Raw genomic sequence first — 14,647 nt, forward strand, 5'->3', positions numbered from 1 at the left:
TTTAGTTACTATTCAATAATTATTAAAAATGAAAAAACTATATTGTTTCTTTTTGTATTTTATTATTTGACACATATTGATTCTAATTAACTACACACTGACTACGTATTGTAATATCCGTTCTGTCGATTATGGTGAATATTATGTGTATATTGACCATTGTGACGAACTGTAATTACTAATTACGATTGTAATATTCATCGTATTGGATTTTAAGTCAAAATAGTATTAACTTTTTATCATTGAAAAAACGTGTAGATTAACATTGCCATAATTATATCATGATTACTCGTCAGTCGTCACGTGTAACTCAGGATGAAAAAATGCATTGAATTCTCGTCCTACAGTAAACTTTAGACCATGTTATAGTCCTTTTATATTGGTAAAATTATAAAACAAGTAATTTGAATCGTTTTTCTATAAACAAATTTAAAATAATTTTTAAACGCGTTGTTATACGAAATTATTGTCAAATCAATAATGTAGTTTTAAATTTTATTATTTTTTTCTTTTTAAATAAGTATGAATTGATCATATTTGAAGCGAATGTTATGTGAAATTAACTCATAATTTAAGAAAAAATGCTATAAATAATCATATTAGTGTTAGTAATAGTTCTTAAATGTATATTAAATAACTTTTTATGAGATATTTGATTATCTGAATAAAAATTATTTAATATTGTATATTCAAATATATTTTTAAATAATAATTTAAAAATAAATAGAATCGAGAATGTTTTCTTATAATACATTTTTTTTTTAAGTTTGGAGGACTTTCTGATTATGTCAGATTCTTTATTTTAGGTCTAGTTAATAGAAAACAATAATGGCAATCCAATATTATTTTTATACTCAGCACGTACAATAATGTATTTATTATTGACTTAATTGTTACTATTTGTTTTACTTATATAATATATGGTTTTAATTTCTAAACAGAGTAATTTTTGTGTCATACGGTGTACTTATGATAAAAATGTTTCATTTTTCAATTTTTGGAATAGTTTTTGATAGTAAATTAGACTTAATATTTAAGACGGAAAATTCTTTATTTAATATAAAACTGTTCATACGTTGTTATAATTATTTAAAAATATTTATTATTTTTAAAGATTTTTGTTTATAAATAGTTGAAGTTCAAATTTTTATAAAGTTCATTAAAATTACTTATAATTAAAAATATAGGAATTAATATTCAATTACGATAATTAAATTTGACAACTCTACATTTCCGACTTTACAAGATACATTATAAGTAGTTCATGCTAAAATTAAAATATTTAAAACATAATTTATAGTAAAAATTTTTTGAATTGTTTATGGTTATGACAAAATTGAATACAACGAATAATAACGATTTTAAGTATTTATTATTCAAAAATATTATTTAACTATATTAAAATAATAAACTCTTAAGATATAATATTGTACTTTATATACACAATGACAATTTAAAATGCAGCGTCTTCAGAAAAAATGATTTGAACTTATCGTATTTATTATTTTCTTATAGAAAATACTTTACTATATTATCAATATAAATATATCGTAAAATATACTTAGTTATAATATAGGCTGACAGGACCTCTTCACTCAGACTGAGAATTGTTTTTTTGTATGCAATGATTTATTATTGGTTCAAACATAACGCATATATTACAGCGCGACTTCTCAATGATGAGGTACAGTCAATATCTACTGAACAACAAAGCGGTAATTTATTTCTTATTTTTACATTATTTTTTATTTGTGTGTTTTCGACAGTTGTACAATTTGATGAATTAACTTATTATTTTTAATTTTTTCTTTGTAAGCTTTTAAATTTTATTGAATTGTAACTTAACTAAATATGACTTTAACAGTAGATTTTAAATACTTAATAAATTTAATAAAAATATATTTTTACCTGCTAATTTACCTTTCAACGTCATTTTGTATAAAATATTATTTTATTTGTCAATATTCTTATCATTTTTTATTTGTTGTTTTTAAATGGGTTAATGACTTGATCTATGGAAAACACTAAATAATGTGAAAATTAATTATTTTATATCTTGAATTAGATTATTCATGCGTAAATAGTGTACACATTACGCTTTTTGGGTTTTCAATTAATCATAAGTATAATTTATTCATTATATAAGTGATAATACACACTAATCAGAAAAAAAAAATGTAAAAATGTTTAAATATTTAACAATTAATATTTTTAAACTTATAATGTTAGAAGTTAAACCTAATCTAAATAAAATATTGTTTAAGTGGTATTTAGTTTGAAAACAAAATGACGTAAATACTTATTAAATATTTAGATAATATTTGTAAGTAAACAATTAAATACTTAAGTAATTTGATAAAAATATTATTGCATATTATACATCTCAATTATTTATATACAATTGGATGTAGTTTCAAAAAAAAAATAGTTTATAATATTATTTGATACTGATAATTTAGTTTAATTTATTTTTAATTTAAATAGTATTAATATAATAATGTACAATTTTTCTATTTATGATTTTACTATTATTACTACTAAGCATGATTTTATTAGAATATACGTTAGAAAATTGAACAAATTTTGTAATTTTTACACACCTAAGTAATAAAATAAAAAAATAACAGAAGTTTAGGTAAATTATATAAATATTTTAAAACATCTTAATCTATACCTGTTTTTATATAAATGCAATTTGAATTATATGTATGATTTCCCACAGGGGCGTGCCCAGGATTTCTTTTTGGAGATGGTTTAATTTAACCTAAAAGTTTTAAAGTTAAACTTCAATACTTAGAACAATATATCATTCAAATAAATGTAAGTATATACTGTATTAATAAAAAAAAATTTAATTAAAATTTGTTTAGTCAAAAATAAAATAAAAATTAATAAATTAGTTACCTATAAAATAAAGTCTACGAATATAAAGTACGCAGAAATGTACTAAAGAGAATAAAACCCAAAGATCGTCAAATGTTGTATTATTTTTTATTAATTATTATATTATCGGATTTTCCCATAATATTATGTTAATGTATATTTTTTATTTTTTAAATATCATTAAGTTGAAAAAAATAAGCCAGTCAATTTGGGGGTGGTTTGAACCCCCAGAACCATCTCTTCGGCACGCCCCTGATTTCCCATACAAAAAATTGTACATTGTAACGCAATAAATTAATGATGTTTTATTTTATCGGAACACTAAATATTTGTGAAGATGCTAGTAAAATATAGACTGATATAAAAAGTGTTTATTTATACAAATAGTTTGTCCAACAAATTTTAAAATTAGTTCTCAAAATCATAAAAATATTCAAAAAAATGTGTATGGAATACAATTTTTTAAGCTTACAAATTCACGTGCTGATGAAATTATGCTTTATTCAATTAAAAATATCTATAGAACAAATAAAAATTTAAAAGGTTTTAAATCTAATAGTTGAAACTATTTTTTTTTCTTTTATCATTAGAGATAGCCAATATTTATGTTGTTTAATATGCTTTAGGATTTTATTTTTTTCACCACCTTAAACTCAATTGAAATCCATGACCTACAGTGAAAAGATTTGACGAATCTTTTTTTTATTAGATTCAAAAAGTCCACTGCTTTACTTAGTAGATGTTATTAGACAGTTTTATTTCTAAAGCTTCCGGTCGAGATTTTTTTCGTTGAGAGTTTTTTTAACCTTTTATCTCCTTATACGTTGACACGTTTTTCTTTTATGTCAAAATGCTTTTACCATTCATTTTCTGCTCATTAGATGTTTTTAGTGAATTGTGGAAAAATATTAATAGGCTTAATACTGTTTCACTCCAATATTTTCACCGAGTACCAACATTGATGTAAGTTTCATCATGGCTACAATGTATGTACACTAATCGCTCCTTATTACGCGCGTCGGACTTGAACTGAAATGTTTTATTTTTGTTATTACTTACCATGGTCAGCTATCAGGAAAAATGTATATGGTAGACTAAGTTGATATTTTTTTTTTTCCGTCTGTGTAGTGTGTACCGTATTGGTAAAAACTTAAAATGCTAAAAATGAACTACACTGATTAATATATTACCAATTGGCTGGAAATTAAAAATAAGGGTAGTTATTTTATTGGAGACGATAATCAAATATAAGTGATTATAGAAAATATTTCTATATTTATTATAAATGAAACTAATAATTATCAACTTTTTGAAAACACTTTTAGAACTTTAATTCATTGTCTGTGAACAATATTATTTTTACTTTTAGATTATGTAAAATACTTTGCCTATGAATTATATTCAACTGGATTATCGTCAATCAATAGCTTGGAAAAATAACGTTATTTCTTGTTCATGTAACTTGATATTATAATATAATTAAAGATGCTTTAAATTAAAGAAGCTTGTTATCAATAATTAATTTTTATAACCGTCCGGATTATTATAATTTTTATTCTTATAGATGTTAATCTTCAATCTTTATATATGTATTAATAATCTATTTTAAGTTATTATATTAGAATCTAATAAGATATTATGTATATTGAATTTAAATCTCAAATTATATAATTTAACATAATTTAAAGGAAAGGAGAATATCAATTTGAAATCTCATTCTAGCAAATAGGTAAACAATCAAGTTTGATGTACTTATAAATAGTTATTATAGATGTTCATAGCCATGAATAATTGTTGTAACAACTATTTGATTTATCTTATATTAATGTATAAATTAACATATAATACAAATAGGTAAAATAAATTTAGATCCAAAGTGAAGAGTTGAAAGTGGTATAAATACATTTAGTTTACATGTCATGTAAATCGTAACGTTACAACGTTTGTAAACATTGTTAGCTTACGAAAAAAATAAAACATATTCTAATGACGTATTTTTCAGAAATTTTTTAACTTAAAAAAATAGTTTATATGTAAAAAATATTTACATATTTTGTTTGTATATATACAGAAATATATTATATAATATATTATGAAGTTTTAAAACCATAAGAAAGTCTATTGGAGCTTATTAGTTAATATGGAACTTCATTATCAGCGGACACTATTTTCAATAATAATATGTCACTGTTTGTTTTTGTCTAGTAGCATGTAGTAGATGTTAAGTATACCTCATTATTGAGAATTTTAATGTTGTATTCAATGATTCAACATCGTGTACAAAGTATTGGTCTAAGCAATGGTAGCCAATTAGTCCGAATAGTTTCTAATGTTATTTTTAATTTATTTATATTTTAATTAGTAATTCATTATTCTATAAATAATAAAAGTCACAATTTCTCGTTTAAAAATCTATCCAATATCGTTAAAATATGAAATTAAATTATTCGAAAAAAAATATATTGTTTCATTCTGAATTTTTTTTTTTTTTTTAGCTTTTAAAAGAAAAGAAATGAAGCATTTTGATATTTATTTTTAAGTTTTAGGTGTTGATGCTTGTCCAATTAAATACACTAATAAGCGATAGCAACAGATGAATAGTATTTTTTATTGAGCCTCTTGTACTATTGGTTGATCAGAAAAAAATGGTTTAACTTTTAAAGTTAAACATTTTATAAATTTTTGTCTATATGATTAAAAATATATTTTTATACAAATTAATACTTTAAACACTGATATAAAAAGTGATATTCGTTCAATATGTGACCTACTAAATCACGTGATTTATTTTAATTTGAAATGGTGATCTACTAGGTATCAAGAAGTTTTTACTTGCGGACAATTGTTTTATTTTACAGGTTAACTTAAAATTATTATGAAATTTATAGCATGAACAAATTTCATTACTTAGTTGTTAAAATTAAAGTTTTTTTAAAGTATTCTAAAATTAATTTTATCAGTTTAAAAGGATTGAATAATCTCGCGTAGTTTTATTACTATCATTAAGTTAATTGTGTAATGTACGTGTGAATCAGAACCAAGAAATAAAAACTCACTAATAAGTAATAATTAATATTATTAATGATCATATTATTAATATTATTATTACAGGCTAAATATAAGTACATTTTTTTTATTATTATTAAATAGAACTCGCGGCAGCATTGACCATTAGAAATAGTTGTTTAAATTATGAGATTGTAGTTTACATTAATTAGTGATCCAATACGTATGCATGACAATATTATAATTTATTTTAAAGATACACTTTTTTGATGTAATCTAAATTATACTATTTTCGTATAGTCTATAAAAAAAATGTAAAATAAAATAAAATGGTGGTTATTGGTACATAAAATAAGTAATTATATAACTATATTATAAAAATAAACAAACACTCGTAGTCCGAACATAATATATTATATATAATTATTGTCACTGTAAAATGTGAATAGGTTTAAATTGTAGGTTAAATATTAAATCTGATAATACATGCAAGTCATTTACTAAATTTGATTTTCGCTTGATAAGTCACGTGTCATAATATGATTTAATTGCCGCGTGAACTGCTTATGACTTATGAGGAACGATTAATATAATTATTAATCGTTGATAAATATTTATATATGAAAAACGATTCTAATCGAATTCTATCTGTCAGTCAATAAATTATATTGTAATATATACTATATAATAAATTGAGTGATTTATTTAATGTTAAACAATCATCATTTCAAAATCTAATTACATTATTTTAACTTTTAAGTAATTTAAAATTATATTTTCTCGAATAATTATATTTTATAAACATGAATCAATTAAACATATTTCTTATGAATAATATTTTTATTTTTTTAATTAAAATAAAATAAATGAAATTGGTATTATTTATGTTTGGTTAATTAATTTTAATTGTTGTCAAAACATGAATTTCAATCTCTTATAAAAAAGGTAGGTATGTGATTTTTAAACTTCAGAAATTAAGACTTATAAGGAATCTTATACCTTTAACATGTTTAAGTTGTATGTATAAAAAAATAATGTTAAAAAAATTGTTGACTGACAAAAAAATACATCATTATTCATCAGACTCCTAAGAACCTAAATGTAGAATTTTATGTATTACAAATATCAAATATGTAATATGATAACATCTAAATTAGTATCGGTAACATATTTTCATGTTGTAGTTTAAGAATTATGATTCAATAAAATATTATTTTTACTTATAAACTTTCATTATGAACCCGAGAATAATTAATTAATGTTGTTCAAATTATATTAAATTGTGTATAGATGCTTAAATTGTTGAGTATAGTTTCATAATCGTATAAATTATCGAAACGTTAAGTCGTTTTTCAAAGTACATTTTATCTATTGTTATTTACCCAATGAGTTATAAACCAAGAAGTTAAACAAACATATATATATAGTGTATATTATACTGTATATACATTTTAATATAATGATATAATTATATGTGAATTATATAATTGTAATTTTTTTTTTTAAGGTTTTGAAGCATATTTTTATTTATTATCAAGTTTTTAATCATATTATGAATTAACAAATATAAATTGAAATTATACCTGAATCGGAGTGCTAGACATCAGCTGCAGATCGTTAAAGTTTAAACGTACCACTAAAAGTTTACGACGTACCCGTCAATGTATTATTGTAAATACACATTGTAAAGTTATGTTTGATTTTAGTTTGAAACAAGGTAATTAATATTATTATTCTAAAATTATATTTCGTAATATTATTACAAATATGGTTCATCTCTTAATTCGATAAGAAGAAACGTTTAAAATGTAAGCGAAGATGTTAAACCTGGATTTAATTAGTAAAAACAATATTTTGCAGATCTTGTTATACTTCTAAAATTAAAATAGTGAGAACTATACATTTTAATAATATTAATTTAAAATTGTTCAATGGTGAAATTAAACAGCCACTTGGTGCAAATTTATTTTTACTAAGAAACTTTTAAAACTGGTCGTCAAACGTATAAAGGTTTATTAATAATTGTGCATAAACGTATTTATTTATTTATTACTTTAATAATGTCAAACTGAACGCAGTATATAAATGTTTATTTAATACAAGACAATAAAGTAAAATAAGATAAAAGATAAATAATATACTACTATTTTAAAATCTACAATTATATAAAAATTATGTAGGAATGATCAGTTCAGAGGCGGAAAAAACTTACGAGTGATTGTATTAGCTTATTAAGTGTTTAATCGACTTAAATAATCAATCTTCATTAGTCATACGAATTAAACGAAACCTAGAAGCTAATTCAAATTCAACTATGCAGTAGAGGTATTTTTTCAGTTTTTATACCTAAATATATTTGATGTAAATTGTATGTGGAACAACCAATGTTTTAAACCGTCCCTTACTCAAACACACACGTCATGTCATATCAGAGTGTTACGCAGTTATGCGTAAGTAACGGTCAGCATAGATCGCCTTGTGGAATGTTCTTGTTTGCAGCAATATTTATTATTACGGTTATAATATGGTCATCGCACTAAACTTGATAACGCGTAAAATCAAATCACCATTGCCAAATAGGATAGTGATTACGTATAAGTGTCCCGGTAGATGCCACAAAGATTTTTCGAGGAAAATAAATCAATAAACTTGTACACATTTATAATGTTTGGCATAATCGTATCGAGTTGGAGGAAAAAGTTCTCAAATTTATGAATATCACGCAATCACTTGCACAGACGTCTACTCCACAGACGGAAAAAAATACACTTGCAAAACGTTTCAGGGCAGTGTTGGAAAAAATTTCCTGTCGGTTAGGGCAAAACAATAATGCACAGTATACATTTGAAATGTTTGAAACTGATGGAAAGAAATACAGGCCGGTGGCACCGTGGTATGGGTTGGTCACGTCACTTTAATAACAATACAGGTCGTGAGTGACTATCGCGTTGAAAAATCGTCGTGTCCAAAGAAATCGTAGGACGCGATGGATATTTGTCAATAAACTGTGATTTTCGTTTATATATTTACTATATATATATATAATATATATATATATTTTTTTTGTATTCAATATTTTCGATGGTATTTTTCCTCAATTTTAACAGGAACCATCAAAAGCTTTTATAAAACTACGAAAACGTCTAAGGACTTGAACAGTTTTTCAACCGGGCCGAAAAAAATGTTTCATCCCACACCGATTCTGAAAGTGGCGGATTATCTGGCTATATTTTGTCGCTGAAGTATATATGTTTCTGGGCTGGTGTTTTTACGCTTTAGTCGTCGAGACAGGTTAGGTGTGTTTCGCGAACAATGCAAGCATCTGTCGTAAATCATTAACAGCACTCATAGGCTACGGCGGTGTTGTATTGTGTCAAGAGTCGCGACGGTGCGGCATGTTTACGATTATTATTATTTGCAGTATATATTATAATGGCTTTTGTTTAGTCTGAAGGAAACCGTTAAAAATTAAATTACTTTATTAACGATTTTTCTTCTTTTTTTTTAATTACAGAACGATGTACTATTTTAAACACCCATTTATATTCTGCTGTTCGTTGAAAACTGTAATACATGCGAGTTCTGTGTAGATATTAAACTTAAAAATTATTCAACTTGTGTTTTACCTGTGCAAACGTTGTAATCTATCTCCCTTCCACATATCTAAAAACAATTATATGGCTAGCTTGAAGTTTACCATAAATTATAGTTACCAAGTTTCTCAGCTATGACAAATTAATGATTAATAGTTTAGAAGTGTACCTATAAGTATAGACATTTTAATATATTTTTATTAAGCACATTATTTAAGACTGTAGAGTACCAATGATTATACCGTACAATACAATACAAATGACGGTTAAAAAGTCGATTCCACGCTAAATGATCTGAAAGCTCTAAGCGATAGCCCAAATGTGAATAATGTGATGAGAAATATTTACGAAAACACAAATGTTTTACGTGTTTGGTGCAGATTTCGTTATCGTATAGACCAATCAGTTTTGTTTGTTTGTTTTTTTTTTTTTTATGTTATTTCGTTTCCAAGTAAAGTTCAAAGGGATAAACTCTCTATACGCGCGCGCGAGTATGATACAGTATTATTCAAAGGATATAAGTATGTAGAAAATAAACAATACATACAGACTTTAACTTCAAAGTTAGACTTATATTTAGTTATTTGATTTAAACTATTGATTTTATTGATGTTCTATACAATTGTATACCCGTGTACTACGCTATGCGGCATGTTATGTTTGATACGAAGGTTTCCAATCACAACTAAAAACAACTGTGGGGTCGGTGTTACCTATTCCATTATTTACTCATATCAGTATTATTGATAGTGCCTTGGTTCTATTACCGTATCTCCTATCTCTGCGGTCGTGATGGTTTGAAGAAATTGTTATTGTTGTTTCACCGCGCGTGTAAAAATACATAATAAAATATTATAAAAAAAAGAAAAATCATCTCTCGAGTACGTTTAATGTGTCACTATGTAATGCTAATACGATGTAACGATTGTAGAGCGTGTTTCACACAATACCGTTATGATAATATGTGGTTTTTTAATCACTAAATCAGGTCGTTTTTTTTAATTATTAATACATGTTTTAAAAAAACTGAACAATTGTTTTAAACCATTCGTTTGAATTACAAACCAAAAAATTACTGTCTAGTGATAATATTATATTCCCGAGCGACCAAAACAATGACCTAGTCACCGTAGAAGAAAAAGGCGTTTTTGTTTTATTCAATTTTTTTTTCTGATTCAACGTCTTCATTGATACAATTCAACATAGTATAATATTAAATTAAACGCATCTCGCGGCGTACCCGATTAATTAAACCGCGAGTGCAGTGTAATGATATAAATCGCTATTCAAAATTTTGTTCGAGTCCGTGCGCGGAGAGTTTAATTATAATAAAAAGAAGCGGTGTAATTATACGAAAATACGCGCAACGAGTTCTCCACAGTAAAAAATCCATGAAATCCGCGACCATCATGACTGCCGCGTTTTTATTGTATATTATTATTATTATCATTATCATTACTATTATTATCGTTATTATTATACGACCACGTGAGGGCAAACCAGCGCGGTGGATAGCAGACGGTTGTGGTCGGGTATTTAGTATATAATACACCCGGTCGTTTGGGTACATTATATTGTTATTACGCGTTTAAAACGTTGTACTTACCTACCGTATACTAATACTATTTACGCGAAAGTGGTGTGTTTTTGTTGTTTGTATTATTGTTATTATTATCATCATTATTATGTACGCGGTACTATTGCAGCGGATATAAGCCGTTCGTTGTTAGCGAACCGCGCGTGTAAACCGGATGCGTTGCGCCCGAAACGAAACCGTATCGTACACGCGAAATATGGTCCAGTCCATAAAATATCGTAAATCGTTATGGTTATAAGTCACCTCTACCTATGGATTATGAATACGTCGATATATGTTATAATACTGTAATTCGCCGGGTATTGAATATTTTAATCGGTTTTTGGCACGAACTTGCAGTTTGGGGCCGATAAACATTGACACATGTCATACTACACTGCATATATTAGGATTTTATTTCGACGGATTTAACGACTATATTCTATTATACGTCTTCAAGTAGTATTAGCAGTGTTAGCCTAATAATTTATTTTAATTTTAATAACATGGTAGATAAAATAAATTTCTACAAAAAATGAATCACAAACATTACATGGAACTACTTCCTATCGGTTATCCATAGTATTCTGGTCGTTATTAACTTGAACATAGATTCCGACATACCATTGAACTATATGTATAAAATGCGTAAATAGGTTCGTAGTATGAAAATCTTAAATCAATCTGTAACTATAATACTAAAATAAATATCAAACATTTTTTAATGAAAATATGTCAATTATATATGAATTTTCACTGAAACGATGTGGAAACTATTATATTACATTTTATAAATATTTACATACACAATAATTAGAACATGTTGACGAATTTCTTCAAAATTTGAAATTTAAATACTTATAAAAAAAATGGTGTTTTAGAATTTTTTATAATTTAACTACTGTAACAAGAATGAAATTAAATCTTATATTTAATTTCCAAGATAAATTGATCTCACATGACGAAAAAAAAGTTATATTCGTATTTTATACCGTATACGACTTACAATATTCAAACAAATATCTATGATCTATATAATTTTCATACAGTAAAATATTTGCACTAATGTTATTTGCGATGTAATTAAATTACTTGTATTATCTACATTATATACTCACCATGGCTACTTATAACGTTTTAATGTAATATTAATACAAATTGTACTTTTCGATATATCATCCAATTTTATAGACATATTTTATACTGAGTTGGATTAGTATATTACAGTTAATAAGAGGTTTATATATAATAACCTCTAACCATTAACATCGTTTCGATCATCTGATATAATTGACATTATATTTCTTTGAGCAATTGAATTATTATTGTTAAGTTTGAATTAAATTACGTTTTTTTCAAAATTTTTTTTTTACAATATAATTGTGAAACGATTTTAGAGTATTATTAAATTTTCGTATATTATTATTTTTTTTAACATTTAATTTTGATTAATATTTCTATAAGCTTCGTATCCATTAAACTATACACAGTACGATGAAATCGATTTTTTTAACTAATGTAATATTATTAATTATTATTATACTTGTAATCATAGTAATTCATAGGAAAATAAAAACCTAAGACGTTTTAAAAAAAAAAATATTTTTCTTTAAAATATGATGCAAGCTGAAGCTAAATAAATGTATCATATTCATAATATACATTATAGGCTATAGCTACTGTATAATATCGTAAAAGCGATTATAGTTTCAATGTATCATAATTTATTATAATAATAATAATGGCTGTAACAAGTCAGAGCCGAACAATTAATTTTTACGAAGGAATATTTTACATTTACATCGAAATTGTCTAATGCGCATACTTGTAATATAAAATTATATCTTTTATCGCGGATCATGTGGTTATATGTGAATTTTTTGTTGTCAAGAAACGTTCAATTCGATACATCGAGATGTAATACTTATCTCGTCGTTTATAGATCCTTGCATTAAATGTTTTCAACGTCTTTCATCCCTCACCGTGGTGTTTAAACCTTTGTAAGCGATTACGACTGAGAGCAATCGGAAAGCGAATTAAAAGAAAAAAATGCCATGTACCTTTATATTTATAATGTATATAATATATATGTGTGTATATATTATACCTGTGTGTATTTATACACATTTCGTAATATATATTTTTCTCTTTTGAAAACAACGGAAGATGGATATCATTGCCAAGTTAACCATTAGGCCATCCAGATATTTGTTATATTTTTTCCTCCTGGCCGTATCGCAAACAAGTATCCGACAGCTATATAAACGCTTAGTTGTCAGTAAACCGAGCACGACACGCGACCTCCTATCTTGGCACGGCACACCGGTTGTTTCTCTGTCCCAACCGACATTTATGGCTTTAAAATCGTATAAAAGCGTTGTTCTTACAACTTTTTTTTCCACACACTCTCTTCGTCGTATTGCTTTTCTTAAGAGATTGTATACTAGCAGGAACTTAAGAGAAGCCAAAAAAAAAAAAAAAAAAAAAAATAAAACACAAAGAGAATAATACCACTAATACAACCGATGGCATTTTTATTGAAAAATAATATCGGATTGTTAAGTCTTATTTTATTCGTGAAATAAAATACAATATACGATCACAACACGAAAATAATAGAAATGATAATAATGTTATTGAAAAAATAAAAATGATTACAACAAAAATACTACAAATTTATATCATGGGTGTAAATCTAGTTGAAGAGCAAGCGCAATGGCTGTAATTATTGTTGATAATAATATTGTTAAAAATAGATGATCATTAATTTTACTAGTATACAAATTTACTTATAGAAAAGAATCCGTAATGGCACTTTATAAATTTGACCATCTGTAAAACGAACACAAGATATTACGTAGACATTTAAAGTTACTATTCATTGTCATTGTTAAATATTTTATTATGACTGTTTAGATAGATTTGATGACGTAATATATAAAAAAACCAGATTTAAAAGTCACCAAATACCGGTCACTTGATTCAATATATTAGTTAGTATAACCCCTGCACATAACCACCACTATTTTAATAAAATAATATATAATAGTCTATCAAAAAAAAAAAAAAAAAAAACCACTTTTCACAGTATTATGTTTTTATAGACAGTTTGGTGTAACTAAGATACTTCAGAAGTTGATTGTAACACTAATCAAAATTCTGAGATAGGTAAAAAAACTATTCGTATATATCTTTACAAACAGTGTAAAATTGTATGTTTTGCAATTATTATCAGTTCAATAAACGAATAGAATTATATACTAATATGAAAATTGAGTATTCATATTTTAAATTTTGGGACTGTACTATACTTGTAATAGTAAATGACTGGTTGACAAGTAGGTAACATAAATTATCAGTGAGAATTATTTGTTCAAAAATACAAACGATTTTAAAACGCGTACGTTATCCATAGATTATAGATCAAATAATTTTGTGTTGGGTTTCCATTGTCAACCGTTAAATATAGATCATCATTGTCTATTCTAAATTAATTGAAATTTGTTGATATTTATTTTTTTTTTAGTTGAAATAAATATACGTTATATTTTTTTAATGGCATTTTTCAAATTATTTTTTTGTGAGTTTA

The sequence above is a fragment of the Melanaphis sacchari genome, unplaced genomic scaffold (genome assembly GCF_002803265.2).
Source record: "Melanaphis sacchari strain LSU unplaced genomic scaffold, SCAv2.0 Contig48_pilon_pilon, whole genome shotgun sequence".
Taxonomy (NCBI): Eukaryota; Metazoa; Arthropoda; class Insecta; order Hemiptera; family Aphididae; genus Melanaphis; species Melanaphis sacchari.